This window comes from Tachyglossus aculeatus, chromosome 9, assembly GCF_015852505.1.
Source record: "Tachyglossus aculeatus isolate mTacAcu1 chromosome 9, mTacAcu1.pri, whole genome shotgun sequence".
NCBI lineage: Eukaryota > Metazoa > Chordata > Mammalia > Monotremata > Tachyglossidae > Tachyglossus > Tachyglossus aculeatus.
The window spans coordinates 26,412,985-26,432,965 of NC_052074.1; positions in this window are offsets into that span (position 1 = coordinate 26,412,985).

The following is a 19,981-nucleotide window of genomic DNA, read 5'->3' on the forward strand; positions in this document are numbered from 1 at the left end:
GAAAGGAGGAGGAGAGGTGGAGAAGGAGGAGAAGGAGGAAGAGGGGAATAAGAGAGAAGGAGGAGGAGGGGAGAAAGAGGAGAGGAGGAGGAAGGGGGAGGAGGAGGAAGAGGGGAGGAGGAGGAAGAGGAGGAAGAGGAGGAGGAGGAGGAGGAAATCACTGCGAGGAAAACTGACGAGCTGCTGGAGAAGGAGGAATCTCTGCCTGTGTCAATCTCTGGGAAGAGGAGGAGGGAGGAGGATGAGGATGGGGAAGAGGAGGAGGAGAGAGGCGGATGAAGATGGGGAGGATGGAGGGGAGGGAGAGGTTGGGGGCGAGCGGCCCCCTGGGGGGAAAGGGGACGAGGTCCTTTTCACCTGACTTCTCTGATCAGGACTGTCCGGCCGGGCTGGGATTGTGGGTGGGCAAGGAGTGTCGGGGGCTTCGAGTCCCCGCCGGGCTAAGCCTCCATCTGGACCGTGTAACCCCGGCCCGGAGCTCTGATCTCCTCCTCCCCCTGCTGCCGGTTTCCCATCTCCCTGTCTCCCTGGCCCACCAGCTCGGTGGCATTGAGGGGGGCACGGAAAGATGTTTTCCCATTCCTGTGTTACAGGTGCCGAGTAACTTTCCAGCACTTTCAGCAAGGAGCCCATGTAGACGGGAGTTTTTTTAAAAAAGAAATAGAAGCTTTTTGGACGTTTCCGTCCAGGGCAGTTATTCTGAGATTCGAATGTCTCTGGCTGGGGGAGATTCAGGGTCCCAGCTATCTCTGGCTTTTCCCAAACTAAAGCTGGTTCCAGGCAAAATTCTTTCCTATTCTGCTTTCACTGACCAGCTCTTCGTATTGTTATATTCCACACTCCCAAGCGCTTGAAACAGTGCTTTGCTCAACAAATATGACTGAATGAATGAAAGAATCAGAAAGCCAAAGGTACTGGATAGTTATAGCCCAGTCCTGGAAGGTTAGGGGAAAGTTAGCATGATTATCCATTCCATGAACAGCTGGGGAAACTGAGCCCCAAAGCTGAAACTTGATCACAGAGGAAAGCAATTAAAGCCAGGGACAGAGCTAGACCTCCAAGAGTCTCCTTTACCTAAGAGCCCCAGGACGGTCCTGAATCCTATCCATCAATCATTCAATTTATTGAGTGCTTACTGTGTGCAGAACCTGTACTAAGCGCTTGGGAGAGTACAATATAACAGAGTTGCTTGACACGCTCCCTGCCCGCAACAAGCTTACCATCTAGAGGGTAATACAGACATTAATATAAATAAATAAATTATGGATGTGTACAAAAGTGCTGTGGGGCTGCTGGAGGGGTGAATAAAGGGTGCAAATCCAAGTGCAAAGATGATGCAGAAGGGAGAGGGAGAAGAGGAAATGAGAGCTTAGTTGGGAAGGCCCCCAAACCCTCCAGACCAGGCCCTGGTGGCAATCAAGGTCAAACAGCTGGAGAAAAGCCTCTTTGTTTGAGTCAAACTCTGAGTCAACTTGCAGGCAACCCTGGTAATGCTCAGATCTTGGCCCATCTCACTGGGGCTGCTCTGCCATGTAGATTCCCTGAATGCACACTGGAGCAGCCTTCTCTCATTCATTCATTCATTCATTCATTCATTCATTCATTCAATCTTGTTTATTGAGCTCTTACTGTGTGCAAAGCACTGTAGTAAGCTCTTGGAAAGTACAATTCAGCAACAGATAGAGACAATCCCTACTGACAACGGGCTCACAGTCTAGAAGGGGGGCACAGACAACAAAACAAAACAAGTAGACAGGCATCAATAGCATCAAAATAAATAAATAGAATTATATATATATATATGTGCATATATATATATATATATTCTTTGCCTCTGGATCAGTGGAAAGAGAACGGGTTTGGGAGCCAGAGGTCATGGGTTCAAATCCCAGCTCTGCCAATTGTCAGCTGTGTGACTTTGGGCAAGTCACTTCACTTTTTTGGGTGTCAGTTACCTCATCAGTAAAATGGGGATTAAGACTGTGCGCCCCATGTGGGATAACCTGATTACCTTGTATCCTCCCCAGCACTTAGAACAGTGCTTTGCACATAGTAAGTACTTAACAAATGCCATTATTATTATTATTATTATTATTAGGAGCCATGCAGTTAAAAAAGGCCAGATATTAACTTAATCACAGGTCATGGAGGGGCTGCATAACAGAGACAAAATGCATGCTTAGATACTTAAAGCAAGTGTAATAATAATAATAGCATTTATTAAGCACTTACTATGTGCAAAGCACTGTTCTAAGTGCTGGGGAGGCTAACAAGGTGATCAGGTTGTCCCACAGGGGGGCTCACAGTCTTCATCCCCATTTTACAGATGAGGTAACAGAAGCCCAGAGAAGTTAAGTGACTTGCCCAAAGTCACACAGCTGATAAGTGGTGGAGCCGGTATTTGAACCCATGACCTCTGACTCCAAAGCCCAGGCTCTTTCCACTGTGCCACGCTGCTTCTCCCTTCTCCCTTTTCCCAAACCTCTCTTTGGGAAATTGAAACTATTGCTTTTGCATAGGGTACAGCATCCTTCCACTAGGTTCTAATTCCAGCTCTGCCACTTCAATCAATCAATCAATCAGTGATAAAAATTGAGCATCTACTATATGCAGAGCAATCGATCAATGATATTTACTGAGAGCTTAGTATGTGCAGAGAAAGTGCTTGGGAAAATACAGTACTATAGAGTTAGTAGACATGCTCTGTGCCCACAAGGAGTTTACAATCTACAGAAGGACTACTCTTGCTGGCTGGATGACCTTGGGCAAGTCACTTAACTTGGCTGGGCCTCTTTCCTCATTTGTAAAATGGGGCTACAATCCCTGTTCTCCCTCCCTTTTAGACTTTGAGCATCATGTGGGAGAGGGAACCAAGTCCCACCCGATTATCTTGCCTCTAACCCAGTGCTCAATACAGGGCTTAGTACCATGAAAAGTGCATATCAAATGCCACAGTTATTATCTGATTGTTATATTTGAGACGAGAAAAGGGGAACTTCTGAGGCGGCAAAGAGTGCAGTTCCTTTCTCTGCTCCATATTTGCCTCCATTCCCTGGAGGTCAACCCCCCCCCCCCAGTGAAGTCTGGCAGGAAAGAAGAATATGTGCAAAATGTCTAGTGCATCTGTGATGTTATCTTCCATTCAGGAGGCATTTTTCATCCTGATTCCTTGTCTCCTTACAAATGAATGCACAAAATAACACTCCAGTCCATCATTAAAATGCAGTCAGTCCCTGGAGTTGCTTACTAGAAATCCAGTTGTGCCAAATTTTATGATGATTCTTGTGGGAGAAAGTTGAGCCAGTGTTACACATCGCTTCCAACATGATTTCCACTTAACTATGGCATTTGTTGAGCACTTACTATGTGTCAAACACCGTTATAAGAGCTGGGGAAAGATACAAGTTAATCAGATCAGACACAGTCCCTGTCCCACATTGGGCTCACCTTCTAAGTAGGAGAAGAACAGATATTGAATTCCCATTTTACAGATGAGGACCCTGAAGCAGAGAAGTGACTTGCCCATGGTCTGCAGTTAAGCGGCAGAGCCGGGATTAGCTGATGGGAAAATGGTTCTGTTTGATGCAGAGGTGGATGGGCAACTATTGGTGGTTCTTGAGGAGTAGGGAAACATGGACTGAATGCTTATGTAGAAAATTGATCCGGGCAGCAGAGTGAAGTATGGACTGGAGTGAGGAGAGACCGGAGGTAGGGAGGTTGAAAAAGAGGCTAGTGTAATAATAATAATAATAATAATAATGATGGTATTTGTTAAGTGCTTACTATGTGCAAAGCACTGTTCTAAGCACTGGGGGGATACAGGGTGATCAGGTTGACCCACGTGGGGCTCACAATCTTAATCCCCATTTTACAGATGAGGGAACTAAGACATAGAGAAGTGACTTGCCCAAAGTCCCACAGCTGACAATTGGCGGAGCTGGGATTTGAACCCACGACCTCTGACTCCAAAGCCCGTGCTCTTTTCACTGAGCCATAGGATAAATGCTTGGATTAACGCGGTGGCAATTTAGATGAAAGGGCTGATTTTAGCAAGGTCGTGAGGTTGAATTGACAGGATTTGTTGATAGATTTAATATGTGGGTTGAATGAGAGAGATCAGTTGAGGATAATGCCAGGGTTATGGGTTTGTGAGGCAGTGATGGGAAAGTCAGGGGGAGGGCAGGGGGAGAATAACTCATTCTCCTAACTTCCAATTCAGAATTTTCTCTTCTCACCTGAAGTCTTCTCAACTAAAATTCCCTTAATCCTTAATAACTGCGGTACCTGTTAAGCACTTATCATGCACCGGAGTTCCAGGTAATCAGGTAATCTCCTTGAAGGCAGGGATATCTATCAAATCCATTATATTTCCTAAGCACTTATGTATTTTTTCCTGCACACAGTAAGTGTTCAAGAAATACCATTGCTTGTTGAACCCAATCATGTCAGAAACAGCCCCTGTACCACTCGGGGCTTGAAGCCAAAAGGGAGGGACAACAGGTATGGGACCCCCATTTTACAGTCGAGGAAACTGAGACACAGAGAAGTTAAGTGACTTGCCCAAGGTCACCCAGCAGGCAAACAGTAGAGCAGGTACTGGTTTCCAGGACCTCTGATTACCAGGCCAATGCTCTTTCCACTAGGCTACACTGCTTCAGTTGGGATTTAGAAAGTGCTGAGGGAAGTTGTGCTGTAGTGAGCTGATCTGGAGGAGAGGATTTTTATCCTGGGCTGTCAATCCCACTTCTTTAAATAGCTTCCTGGTGAGGCTTTAAATCCCCAAGCTTATTTTGGACTATATTCTGCAAGACCCTAATCGGGTCCTTCTCAATTTTCCTGACTGTCCTTTGTCAAGGATTTAGAATCTCAGTGTCTTCAATGAAGATCCCAATTGTTGCCTACTGAGGTATTTATGAACTATTGTGGAGTGATTAATGCAGTACATTTATTTCTTTAAAGCATAGCTAGTGTGCTGAGGGTCAATTTCTAACAAGTCATCAACTTCAGAGGAGGAATGGGGAAAGGTAAATTCACAAGGACACACATCTGCCCTAAATATGTATGCATGGATAATTCTGTTTGGCTTCCTTCCCTGTCCTGAGATTTTGATTTTTATCCACTCCTGCCGAAAGCAAGTTTCGTGCAAGTCTCTCTTTCTTGGTGAGAAGACATTACAGAGCAAATTGGATTTTGGAGCAGATGTGAATCGTTCATATTAGCACAGAAACTATGGAATAAAACCCATTTAAATCCCCGAAAGCTGTGCAAAGCAACATATGGAGCAAATGTGAGCTGAGGACGTCAGAAAGCTGTAAAGTCCAATGCATATGTTAAAAGTGGCTTTCGTGGTGGGTTTTCACACTCAGCTTTTAATAATTTTCTTTCAATCTCTTGTTGGCCTCCTCATTTCTAGTTTTTCATTTTCAGTCTCTGGTTTGCAAATGGACTGATTCCAAGCCACTTTTTCCTCTTGCAAACTCTCTCCGTCTCTTCCCTTCCTTGTTTTTCTCATCCTATCCTCTCTCCCCCTCTAATTTTCCCCGGTCGTCTGTGTTTATTTGGCCCATCACAACTAGAAAGATAACATTTGTGCTCAACACAATGAAATTTCATCAACAGCGGTATGAACCATGAACAGATTTTTTTTTCTCTTTCTATGTATCAAGGAGATGTAGCTGCAGATTACAGGAAAAACCCACAGTGACTGAGCTGGGCTTTCTAATAATGAAAATGGCAGACAAGGTCAAAAGATACATTTCTTTACACTCCTGCAGTCTGGATTCAAAAACTCTTTGGATGCTAGTAGTTCCTACTCTGTTCAAGTCCCCCAAGACTGAGGTCATTATTAATCTAAGTAACATCTCTCTTTTCCATGGTACATGTCCACATATTCTCTGCTCCTTTTGTGAAGAACACAGGAAATCAAAATAGGCTTGAAAATATTTTGTGAAGCACAAAACATTATTGTCCCAACAGAAAATTTTAGCAAACCATCAGGAAGACATCTGTACTTATTGACTGTAAGCTCCTTGTGGGCGGGGAAGTTTTTTACCAACTCTGTTATACCGTAATCTCCTAAATGCTGAGTGCAGTGTTCTACACAATGTAAGCACTCTGTAAATATAATTTATTTATTATCTGTTGACTCTAGACTGTAAGCTCCTTGTGGGCAGGGAATTTTTATTGTTATATTGCACTCTCAAGTGCTTAGTACCTTGCTCTGCATATAGTGAGTGCTCAATAAATATGATTGACTGTCTGACTGCACACAGTAAGTGCTCAATATATACCACTGATTGATTCTTATATTAGAAAACGATCCAAGTCAGCAGCATCAGACTTATCAGAGGGGACACAAGGGGAGGTTAATTAGTGAAGCCTTAAGGAATTTGGAGAGGGAAGGACAGCGCCACTGATTACTTAGAAAGACACTGAGAGCAGAATTCTAGTCCAGTTGACTCAGGGCAGCTCTTCTTCTCTGCCTCTCAGGTTTCCCATCTGAAAAGAAGAGAAAGTAAAACCTGGCTTTCTACCTCCCTCTGGGGATCCTGGGAAAATGAATTTTCTTGGGTCAGTAATGCAAACGGACTCAAGGTTCTCAGATAAAGGAGGAGGTATTTAAATACCAGGGCTCTCCTGTTCAGGTCAGGACACACCATCAAAGCAAAATGCAGAGAGGAGACAATTACCAAGTGAACTGAAGCGAACCCCCTCCGAGTTAGCTGTGTTGTCTTAGAATTTGGAGACTGTTCGTTGTGAACTGATGCTTCTCCACAGATGGATACCTGGTCCAAGCTCACCAACAGGGTTCCTGGTAACTTGTGAGCCCACCCCTCCATTTCCTGCATCCTCTCCTCCTCATCCTCTCTTCTACTTTAGGAAGGAGGGTGCCATGAGCCCTTTGGATTTCTGCATGCCCTCCACAGTGTGTAGACAGCTGCCAAGCATGCCCACCCTCATTGCCTTCCCTACACAATCCCTCACAATCCCAAGGAACTGAAGAGCCCTCTGTGGGACAGGGACTGTGTCCAAATTGGCTATCTTGTATCTAGCCTGCCACATCTATTCTGTGATCTTGGGCAAGTCAGTTAACTTCTCTGTGACTCAGTTACCTCATCTGTAAAATGTAGAGTAAAGCTGTGAGCCCCATGTGGGACAGGGACTGTGGTCCGACCTGATTACCTTGTATCTACCCAAGGACTTAGAACAGTACTTGCAACATAGGAAGTGTTTAACAAATACCACAGTTGTTATTATTATTATTCTTCATAGTAAGTAGTTCCAAATACCTTAAGGCACTCACTAACTCAACCACATCTCTTCTCCCTAAGTTCTCTGGCTGCTCATGATGTGGTTTTGCAGCTTTGCAAAATCTCCAGCAATTCCAGGCTAACATTTTGATCATTCTCTGGCTGTCTCACCTTGGATGGCACTGGAGGAGACCTCATATTTTAAATACAGAGAAATTCTGGAAAGTAACCAGGGCAGAGTAAAGAACTCTCTGATCAGAGTCAATATGGAATCAGTGTCCCAGAGGGCTTCTGAAGGATGCAACTAGAGATGCCCAAACTGCGATGAGATGAAAAGAGCAATCCTGACCTGACTGAATTTTAAGAGATAATTAACACACCCCACACCCAACACCTTTCAGAGAAAATGGAACCCAATTCGGGTCTGGAGTCGTGAAGGAAAAAGCCAGGAGATCTGGATCCTGACTCGCTTGGATCAGCCAGTGAAGTACCATATGACCTTGAGAATGCTGTTTCTGCTTTTGTGCCTCAGTTTCCTTTTATCCACTTCAAACAGAAAAAGGATCCTCAAGTCTACAGGATATTATAAACTCAGAAAAATCCTCCAAAACACTAGCTTTTCAGTTTCCTTTCTGGGGAAAAATTTTCCTACATGTGATACAATCGTTCAGCTACTACTAGGGTTAACAGCAAAAAGTAGGTGGGACCAGTTATAGTAGAATTGTAGACAAAACAACATTCGTTTTACCCTTTCCCCCTTCTCTGTAACATTTTTCATTTGACAGTATCATTTTCATTTATGAAAATTATTTTTTCATTGTATGCCCTATTTATTTTATGTAGGTGTCACCTGCATAGTAAAATCGTTCATCTTTCAGGAAGATGCAGTGAAATTTTTAAGCTATTTGAAGATATGCTAAGCGCAGATGAAGTATCGTTACTACTATTGTTATTTTTATTAGTAGTATTATTGTCATCATCATTACTATTACCAATTTTTGCAATCTGGTTTTAATTGGATTTGTGATCCTGCTGGCCTTTGCTCAAAAGTACCATTACAATGGACCTTTAATAAATTCTTATTCTACCACTGAAGTGAGTTGTAGCAATGTTAAACTACTTTCTGTTGCCCTTCTTTGCAGCTATTTGGTGATCTTACTTTTCCAAATGTTGAACAAATATTAATCAAACCCAGATTACTTTAAAGCACTTTTAGCATTTAAACGGATTTTTTTCTGGATCAAGGTATGATATTAATAGTATTTCCCTGCCGCCAGGACATTATAAAAAAAAATAGCACGTCTGTCATTTTCCCATTCAGACGTTTACTCTAGTCATTCTTTGGCGGTTTCACCTTTGCGCCATTGTTTACGTGCAATGAAAGGAAACAATATTTCTCTTGTTCTCCAAAGAGTCAAAGCCCCTTTCCTGGCCCGCTCAGAAGAAGGTGATTTTGAACAGTAATGGGAAGATTTTTGATCAACAGTCCAAGCACGAAGTCTTAAGATGGAGTAATGCATCTCTTTGAAGAAATGCCTTATACTTATGAGGTGGGAGATTTTCAATTTACAAAGGTTTCCTATTTCTTTCTATTGTCAGGATAACTGCATTCCAGAAGGGTTATGCTTCACATTTATAGTAAAGACCTGCAGCTGGGATGAGAGAACTCACTAAGTTTCCATCTCCCACATAAGCTACTGGATCATTGTTACCCAATGGATGATAGGGTTAAAATCATTAGCAGGGGAAATGGGAAAGTTCTCAGGGTAATTTTTTCCCCTCTGCTGGATTTGGGACTGAATTCCAAATTGATTTCCTCAATAACTATTAAGGATCTTTCTAATTAAACCGGGCGTCCTCTTCCTTGACAAACTTTTCTTGATGGCATCTCTGGTTAATTAAAAGTTTGGGCTGTAAAAAAATGTTATGCATAAAAATGAGGGAAACAGTTTGCAAAGGGAAGGCACTTGCTAGTCTTTAAGGCAGGAACAGGGAATGGTCTGTCAGTTTAGGTATCATGTTCTTTAAAGTGCACAAAATATCAACAAGGGCTAATAAAGATGGTTTGCAGGAGCAGTAAAAGGGTTTGATTCCTGCTTTCATTCTTGCTTCATGATTTCTTCTTTATTATAAATTGCTAGTTCTAATATTCTTCTAGACTGTGAGCCCGTTGTTGGATAGGGGCCGTCTCTATATGTCGCCAGCTTGTACTTACCAAGCGCTTAGTACAGTGCTCTGCAAACAGTAAGTGCTCAATCAATACGATTGAATGAATGAATATTCACTGACACAAGGCGTAACATTTTTCATCTGAAATTCCAAAGTGGTTGATATTACAAGAGAACCACGGTGAACAAAGACCTCTTTTATCCATTAGTAAAAGGCACTCTCAGATTAGACTACATAGGCAGACGGCAGGCAGCCAGACACTCTTCCCACTAGAATAAGAGGAAAATAAGGGTGAAGGAGGTGTAACCCAGTGTCATAACTAATCCCTGGAGTATGAAGTTGAGCACTGCAACTCCAGTCAATCAATCAATCTTCTAGACTGTGAGCCCACTGTTGGGTAGGGACCGTCTCTATATGTTGCCAACTTGTACTTCCCAAGCACTTAGTACAGTGCTCTGCACACAGTAAGCGCTCAATAAATATGATTGAATGAATGAATCAATCCATGGTGTTCATTGAGCATTTACTGTGAGCAGAGCACTGCACTAAGTGCTTGGGAGAATACAAACTAGAGTTGTTAGGTTCCCTGTCTACAAGGTATAATTTTATTTGTTCTGATGATTTTGACACCTGTCTACCTGTTTTTTTTTTGTTGTCTGTCTCCCCCTTCTAGAGTGTGAGCCCGTTTTTGGATAGCGACCGTCTCTATATGTGGCCGACTTGTACTTCCCAAATGCTTAGTACAGTGCTCTGCACACAGTAAGCACTCAGTAAATACGATTGAATGAATGAATGAACTCCGCCCTATCGAGTCTTTCCCGAATTCCAGTTACCAATGAGCTTTTTCTTTCTTTTTATAGTATTTGTTAAGCTCTTACTATGTTTCAGGCACTGTGCTAAGCACTGGAATTCATTCATTCATGCAATTGGTGATTGAATGAATGAATACGATTGATTGATATGTAGAACAAGGACTGTGTTCAACCTGAGTACCAGGCACATAGTAAGTGCTTAACAAATTCCAAAGATGAAATCAAAAAGACCTCTTTTATGTTGTACTCTCCCACACTCTTAGTACATTGCTTGGTACACAGTAAGCATTCAATAAGTACAAGTGATTGATTGACAGTACAGTGTTCTGCACATAGTAACTGCTCAATGAATACTATCAATTGATTCAGACAATTAAAACCAAAATGAATTTTTAAGTGAGGGCAAAATATGCTAGGAAGGCCAAGCCAGAGTAATCTGACACAGGGGCCACCTGGTAATCAACACTGCAAATTTCAGAAAACTAAACCGAACTCCAAACTGACTGCAAATTTCAGGGAACTAAATCAAACTCCAAACTGGCTTTTTGGTCTTTTAGCTCAGCAGGGCCCTACCACTTGTCTGCTATGTGAGCTTGGGTAAGTCACTTCGATTCTCTGGGCCTCAGTTACCTTATCTGTAAAATGGGGATTGAGACTGTGAGCCCCATGTGGGACAGGGACTGTAACCAACCCGATTTGCTTGTATCCACTCCAGTGCTTAGTAATAATGATAACAATAATAATAATAATAATAATAATAATAATAATAATAATAATAGCATTTGTTAAGCGCTTACTAGGCGCAAAGCACTGTTCTAAGTGCTGGTGAGGTTACAAGGTGATCAGGTTGTCCCATGGGGGGCTCACAGTCTTAATCTCCATTTTACAGATGAGGGAACTGAGGGCCAGAGAAGTTAAGTGACTTGCCCAAAGTCACACAGCTGACAATTGGCAGAGCCAGGATTTAAACCCATGACCTCTGACTCCAAAGCCCATGCTATTTCCACTGAACCACGCTGCTTCTCTAGCTTCTCTGCTTCTCTAGTACGGTGCCCGGCACTTAGGAAGTGCTTAACAAATGCCACAACCAGAATTCCCCTTGTCTTTCTGAATACTAGCTTTGTTTCTGCCTGGAGCAGGCGATAATTTTTCGGGCAGAAGTGATATTCATATGAAACGATATGAGATAGGGTGATATATTCCCCCCCCCCCCCCGACACACACACACACACACACTTTTAACTTAGTAAGCTGAGTCACTGAGGGGAAACATAAGCAGCAGCTTTCTCATGCACTGGTGTTTCACAGACTCATCTCTTTTCTGGCTGTAATTGCTGCTTCAAAATGTCCCTTGCCATTAGAATGCAGCGGTCCCCAGAGCGATGAGGGAGAGGGCCTTTAAATCCAAAGGACAGGACCAAACTGAGCTGGCTAAATTGATGAGTTGAATTCTCCCTTTCATTCCTGTTCTAATGCAGTGGCTTGATGCTGAATGGGTGTGGAATTCTATAGCCATGCTGCCTTTTGGAAGATAATAATAACCAATTGTCAGCTGTGTGACTTTGGGCAAGTCACTTCACTTCTCTGGGCCTCAGTTCCCTCATCTGGAAAATGGGGATTAAGACTGTGAGCCCCACGTGGGACAACCTGATCACCTTATATCCCCCCAGTGCTTAGAACAGTGCTATGCACATAGTAAGCACTTAACAGATACCATTATTGTTATTATTATTAATAATAGTGGCATTTGTTAAGCGCTTACTGTGTGCCAGACACTTTACTAAGTGCTGAGGTGGATACAAGCAAATTGGGTTGGACACAATCCCTGTCCCAAATGGGGCTCACAGTCTCAACCCCCATTTTACAGATGAGGTAACTGAGGCAAAGAAGTGAAATGACTTGCCCAAGGTCACACAGCAGACACAGGCAAGGAAGTCCTGTCTCTCAGGGCAAGTGTGGCTTCTCTCCCTAGTTGATTTGCATAAGTTCCCCTTCTCTCTTAGACAAGGATCTATATGTCGGCCAGTGTCAAATTTGATAAGCTTGTATCTACCGCAGGGCTTAGCACAGTGCTTGGCACATAGTGGGTTCTTAATAAATGCCATCATTATTAAGGTAGTTCTTTTCTGTTTTTTTACCCTATTGGGGACTGCCTCTTAGAGTCCTGATCTTCATAAAGGCCTTGCTCAAGGAGAGCGACCCCTCTCCTGGTGGCTGCCCTCCAGTCTGCTCTAGTGGAAAGAACATGGGTCTGGGAATCAGAAGACCTGAGTTCTAATCCTGCTCTGCCACTTGTCCGCTGTGTGAACTTGAGAAAGCCACTTCACTTCTCTGTGCCTCAGTTTCTGCATCTGTAAAATGGAGATTACATCCTGCTCCCTCTGACTTAGACTGTGAGCCCCATGAGAGACATGGTCTATGTCTACCCTTATGATCCTGTATTCACCCCAGTGCTTAGTACAGTGCCTAGCAGATAGTACCTGCTTCACAAGTACCTTTGAAAAATATAGAAACAAAAAAGGGGTTGGGAATTCCATATTTGTTTTTGTCCCGTATGCTGATTTAATATTTTAATGTTTCAGCGTGGCTCAGTGGAAAGAGCACGGGCTTTGGAGTCAGAGGTCATGGGTTGAAATCCCTGCTCTGCCAATTGTCAGCTGGGTGACTTTGGGCAAGTCACAACTTCTCTGGGCCTCAGTTACCTCATCTGTAAAATGAGGATTAAGTCTGTGAGCCCCCTGTGGGACAACCTGATCACCTTGTAACCTCCCCAGTGCTTAGAACAGTGCTTTGCATATAGTAAATGCTTAATAAATGCCATCATTATTATTATTATTATTTCATTGCTCCCAATATGTCTATCTTTAGTCCTTCTCAACTCCTTCCTAAATTCATAGCTCTTGAGGCCCATCAAAGGACCAGATCCATGTCTAATTTCCATCTGTATACTCTATCACAGTGCTTAGTACAGTGCTCCACACATAGTAAGTACTTAATAAATACTACTACAACTGCTACTACAACTTCTGGAAGTGGATCTAAATGGAGGGCTATTCATTCATTCAATCGTATTTATCGAGCACTTACTATGTGCAAAGCACTGTTCTAAGCGCTGGGGGGGATACAAGGGGATCAGGTTGTCCCACGTGGGGCTCACAGTCTTAATCCCCATTTTCCAGATGAGGTAACTGAGGCCCAGAGAAGTGAAGTGACTTGCCCAAAGTCACACGGCTGACAAATGGCTATTGTTTCCCTAGTATTAGTTACACCAAATCAATAATTGAGCTATAGTCAATCAATCAATCAAACATATTTATTAAATGCTTACTGTATGCAGGACTCCGTACTAAGAGCTTAGGAGAGTACAGCACAGCAGAGTTTGTAGACATGTTCCCTGCCCACAAGGAACTTACCATCTAGAGGGGAGACAGACATTAAAATAAATTATGGATACGTTCATTAGTGTTTTGGGACTGAGGTGGGGTATTGAGCATTAAGGAGAAAATCCCCATGTGGAACGAGTCTAACCAGGATGCAGGCAGAATAGATAAATAGATCTCTTGCAGCTATGCTGGGAGAGAAGGTATTTGGGTTCCAACTGAATCAGATGACTACATTTCGGGGGGAGCATTCCGCAGGAAAATTTTCCAAGAGAGATACAGAGAAAACCATTCCAAATATTTTTTTCTTTTTCTCTCTGCCCTAACGAGCGAGGTAGAAGCATGGGGGTAATCGATGCATATGTATGAAAGCATAATTAAGAACTATAAGACCTGGAAGAGTTTCAAGTTATGTGACAATTATCAGCTGTGAAAAAAAATAATTCCATTCCTCGGGTTGTTGAGTTATTATTCAGGATTCTTTCCTCATTACAGTGACTGGAGCTTTGGCTGATATGGGAAGCATATAAATGGGAGGCGTATTTACCATAGGAACAACAAACCAGGGGGGCTTAGGTCATGGGCTTGTCTATGAGGCGGGGCGGGCTCTGAATTCTAGACTGGTCTAGTCTTCTAGACTGTGAGCCCACTGTTGGGTAGGGACTGTCTCTATATGTTGCCAACTTGTACTTCCCAAGCACTTAGTACAGTGCTCTGCACACAGTAAGTGCTCAATAAATACGATTGATTGATTGATTGAATTCAGGTAGACATCCCCTTCTATTACTTCCAACTGGGGCCACCAATCAAGTATTTACAGGCACGGCTCTAAACCACTCAGATGGTGCTTCTGGATAGGAAGTAGAACTGTGAGGACAGTCAACCAGTTGCAGGAGGGTGACGTTGCTTAATTATTCTGGATCTGTTCTCCTGGCCAAGCAGTCCTCCATCCATCTTCATCAATCATTGATGATGATCAATCGTATTTATTGAGTGCTTACTGCATGCAGAGCACTGTACTAAACGCTTGGGAAGTACAAGTTGGCAACAGATAGAGACGGTCCCTACCCAACAGTGGGCTCACAGTCTAGAAGGGGGAGAGAGACAACAAAACAAAACATATTAACAAAATAAAATAAATAGAATAGATATATACAAGTAAAATAAATAAATAAATGGAGTAATAAATATGTACAAACATATATACATATATACAGGGACCTCCTCAAGGGGCTGGAGGTCCAGCAACTACACATGGAATAATTTACTTTCTGATACTATGCCTGTTCAGTCCTCCCCACCCACATCCCTGATGATCCCTGACAGAGATCACTCAACTCTTCTCAGAGAACAGTGGGGTGGATACACTGATGGGCACTATCCTCCACCTAGCACTATATTGCCAGAAGCCACCGGCACTCAAAAAAGGGCTCCTTTCCTGGGAGGAGAGAATGGAAAGAGTGACCTTGACACCCAGACACACTTTATATTCCCTTCCAGCTCACCCATTAACATAATCCCACCCACTAAGCACTGAAAAATTCACTCCAAAGCAATTACATACATATCCTTATGCTCAGATCCTTCCCTTACTTACTCCATCTTAAGGCCTTGACAGATCTTGAGCAAGACCAGCCTAATTCAATCCATGGTATTTACTGAGCGTTTACTGTGTGCCGAGCACTCAACTAGGCACTTGGAAGAATTCAGTGCAACAGAGTTGGATGATATGGTCCCTGTCCACAATGATCTCACAGTCTAGAAGGGAGATACACATTAATATAAATGAATAATTTCTTATTCAATCCCTCCAGAACTAGGGCAGCAGATGAGTGCATCATCTCAGAAATGCATAAGAATACCTAAGGCCGGAGTGTGAAGCGGGATACGATGAGCATTCTTCCCCACACGTAATAATGATAGTAATAATTTTGGCATTTGTTAAGCGCTTACTATGTGCCAAGCACTGTTCTAAGTGCTGGGGGAGATACAAGGTAATCAGGTTGTCCCACACGGGGCTCACAGTCTTCATCCCCATTTTCCAGATGAGGTAACTGAGGCGCAGAGAAGTTAAGTGACTTGCCCAAAGTCACACAGCTGAGAAGTGGTGGAGCTGGGATTAGAACCTATGACCTCTGGCTCCCAAGTCCACACTCTTTCCCCTGAGCCATGCTGCAGCGTGGCGTAGTGGAAAGAGCATGGGCCTAGGAGTGTGAGCCCCATTTGGGACAGGGACTGTGTCTACTGTGATGTGCTTGTACCCACCCCAGAGCTTAGTAAATCATCATTATTATTATTAGGCAGAAATACTGTTTATTTATGCACCACCCTGAGCATAACTAAGCCACATAGTGAGATAGCTATATGGTGATGGTATTTGTTGAGCGCTTACTATGTGGCAAGCACTGTTCTAAGCTCTGGGTTAGATAAAAAGCTAAGCAGATTGGACCAAGTCTCTGTCCCACATAAGGCCCCCAGTCTTAATCCCCACTGTAAGGTAACTGAGACCTGGAGAAGCTAAGTGACTTGCCCAAGGTCACAGAGCAGACAAGTGGTGAGCATACTGAGACCAAGGAAATGGCAGGGATAATTTACCCATCCATCAGCTTGCTTCCACGTGGGTCCACCTGGGAGATAACTCAGGCATGGTTAAGGTGGGAAAAGTTTTTCCCTTCTCTCTGCAGTCATACAACCTGGACCTTAACCTGGGCAAAACAGAATATTTTGGGGACAAAGGCAGGTGGAGCGAGAAGGTCCTATTTCCTCCAGAAAGGGGAATAAAAGGGAAGAACTGGTTTCAATAAATACTAATATAGGCCATCGTCAGACTTTTTGACCCCACTGGCTCTTGAAAAATGGATCTCCAGCCACAGAATTGAAAGCCCAAACCAATTTTCCTCCAGAAACAATGTTATGAATGGAGGATTGGTTCCTGACCCAAGGTCAGACACGCTATTTTTACCAATGTTGCAGTTGCACACTCAGTCGACATTAATGGAGTTATAATAAGTCTGGGAAGATCCACCCTAGGATAGCCAACTTATCATTTCAAATCAAACAAATGTGCTGTCCCCGCTTATTGACTCAGCCTGACTTTCAGGTCCCCTCTCCAAAACATCCATTAAACTTCCCTCCGTTCTCCTCCCGATCATGGCTTTTAACACTGTTTCTCTATTTTCCAACAGTCACGCTCTGCCCTGCTCCCTACCCCTCTGAAGAAGAGCTGTGCCATAGGAGGTAAATGGAGTTAATGCCATAAAAAAGCAGGTGTCATAAAGTGAAACCAATCTATTGTTCAATAGCTGCAACAGGGTTTAAATTTAACATCAGAATACTGTTTTAACCTTGGAGCTTATTACAGTGCTTGGTACATAGTAAACACTTAACACATACCCCAGTTATCATTATTATGACTTTGATCATTATTACTACTATTATGTGCCATTCATCATTACTTGACACACTGCAAGTCAAGGACGGCTGGTAAGATGGAAAACAGCAACCACATTAATAAGTGGTCAGAGGCTGTCAGTCCCCAGGTGGATAGTCTGCACCTTTAGATAATAATAATAATGGCATTTATTAAGCACTTACTATGTGCAAAGCACTGTTCTCAGCACTGGGGAGGTTACAAGGTGATCAGGTTGCCCCATGGGGGACTCACAGATTTAATCCCCATTTTACAGATGAGGAAACTGAGGCACAGAGAAGTTAAGTGACTTGCCCAAAGTCTCACAGCTGACAATTGGCAGAGCTGGGATCAATCAATCAATGATATTTATTGAGCACTTATAATGTACAAAGCACTGTACTGAGCTCTTGGGAGAGTACCAAAGTTAGAAGACCGGATTACTGCTCTCAAAGTGTACTTGATTCACTCTGGCCCCTCTGGCCTCTTGATTCACTCTGGCAAATTCTCCCAGACTTTTACTGTGTGTGACTCTGGGGACCCTAGAGAGTCCGCACAATTTGGAGTGGACAGAATAAGAAGCAGTTTATTCACCGGACACGATCTGCCCCATTAAATCAGAGCCAGAATCCATTGCAGCAGCATGGCTCAGTGGAAAGAGCCCGGCCTTTAGAGTCAGAGGTCATGGGTTCAAATTCCGGCGATGCCAACTGTCAGCTGTGTGACTTTGGGTAAGTCACTTCACTTCTCTGGGCCTCAGTTCCCTCATCTGTAAAATGGGGATTAAGACTGTGAGCCCCCATGGGACAACCAGATCACCTTGTAACCTCCCCAGTGCTTAGAACAGTGCTTTGCACATAGTAAGCGCTTAATAAATGCCATTATTATTATTATTATTATTACTGCTTCCTGTGCTGCTGCAGGGGCTGGCAAGGAGCCCCTCTGGAAAACGGAGGAGTCCTGTGGTGGAGGAAGTCGGTTACCCTGCGTAAACACTATCAGTAAATAAATGTTGTAATTACAGAACATTATTCTCTACAGAACAGCAGAAGGGAGAATGATTTGCATAACAGATGGGGATTATTCATGTAAATGCCTGTGTATTTGTGTACCGAGACAGATTCAGACTTATCTACAGGCCCCAAAATAAATTTACATGAGCTGGGTTCAAACCTCTCTTGGGTAACCTTGACCCTTGCTCCCGTCTCACAGTGTGGGAGACGCATATGTGTGTGTTGTGTGTTGTGTGTGTGGGTGTGTGTGTGTGTGTGAATGCATGCACTTGGCTTGTGTGGCTGACAGGAGATGAGCAGGTCGCAGGCCCACTTGGGGTGACATCCTGGATGTCCCAACAAAACAGTGTGGTCCGGTGGATAGAGCACAGGCCTGGGAATAAGAGAACCTGGGTTCTAATCCCTGCTCCACCACGTGTCTGCTCTGTGACCTTGGATAAATCACTTACCTTCTCTATGACTCAGTTACCTCATCTGTTTAAATGGGGATTAAAGCTGAGCCTCACGTGGGACATTGAATGTGACCAACCTGATGCTTCTGTATCTACCCCAATGCTTAATACAGTGCCTGGCACATAGTAAGCACTTACCAAACACCATTAAAAACAAACAAACAGGGAGGAGTTAGCATCAGGAAATAGGGCAGAGAGCAACAGCACGAAAAGCAGCATGGTTCAGTTGAAAAAGCACGGGCCTCGGAGTCAGAGAACTGTGTATATATCTAAAATTCTATGTATCTATTTTGATGCTATTGATGCCTGTCTACTTGTTTTGTTTTGTTGTCTGCCTCCCCCTTCTAGACTGTGAGCCCATTGTGGGGTAGGGATTGTCTGTATCTGTGGCTGAATTGTACTTTCCAAGCCCTTAGTACAGTGCTCTGCACACAGTAAGCGCTCAATAAATATGATTGAATGAATGAATGAACTTGGGTTCTAATCCCAGATCTGCCAATTACTTGCTGTTTTGTGACCTTGGGCAAGTCACTTAATGTCTCCAAGCCTCAGTTTCCTCAACTGTAAAATGGTAACTAAATCCTTTTCCTTCCTACTTGGACTGTGAGCTCCATATGGGACAGGGACTGATTAACCTGTAACTGTTCTATCACTTAGACCAGTGTTTGACACATAGTAAGCACCAAACAAGTGTATGAAGAAGGAAGAAGAAGAAGAGGAAGAAGGAGAAGAAAGAAGAACAAGGAGAAGAAAGAAGAAGAAGAAGAAGAAAAAAAAGAAGAAAGAAGAAGAACAAGGGGAAGAAGAAGGAAGAAGAAGGAGAAGAAGAAGGAGGAGGAGGAGGAAGAAGGAGGAAGAGGAGGAGGAGGAGGAGGAGGAGGAGAAGGAGAAGGAGGAGAAGAAGAAGAAGAAGAAGAAGAAAAAGAAAAAGAAAGAAGAAGAACAAGGGGAAGAAGGAGAAGAAGGAGGATGAGGAGGAGGAGAAGGAGAAGGAGAAGGAGAAGGAGAAGAAGAAGAAGAAGAAGAAGAAGAAGAAGAAGAAGAAGAAGAAGGAAGAGGTGGAGAAGAAGGAGAAGAAGGAAGAGGAGGAGGAAAATGGCAAGGAGGAGGAGGAAGGGGATGAGCAGAAAGAAGAGAAGAGCAAAAAGAAGAAGGAGGAGAAGGAGGAGAAAGAGAAAGATAAAAAGAAGAAAGAGGAAGAGTAGAAGAAGGAGGAAGAAGAAGAGGAGAAGAAAAAAAGAAGGAGGAGGAGGAGAAAAAGAAGGAGGAGGAGGAGGATGAAGAGGAGAAGGAGGAGGAGGAGAAGAAAGAGGAAGAGGAAGAGGAAAAGAAGAGAAGATGGAGATGCAGGCTGGCCACGTAGTGTAGAAGATCTCTTCTCTCTGTCATACAATCACGTGCAGGGAATTTTCATTATGCCAAAAGCTAGAAAGGAAAATCACGGGCTCCTTGGCCTGCTCCCTATCTCAGCACACCCATTCAGATGCTCACTGGGT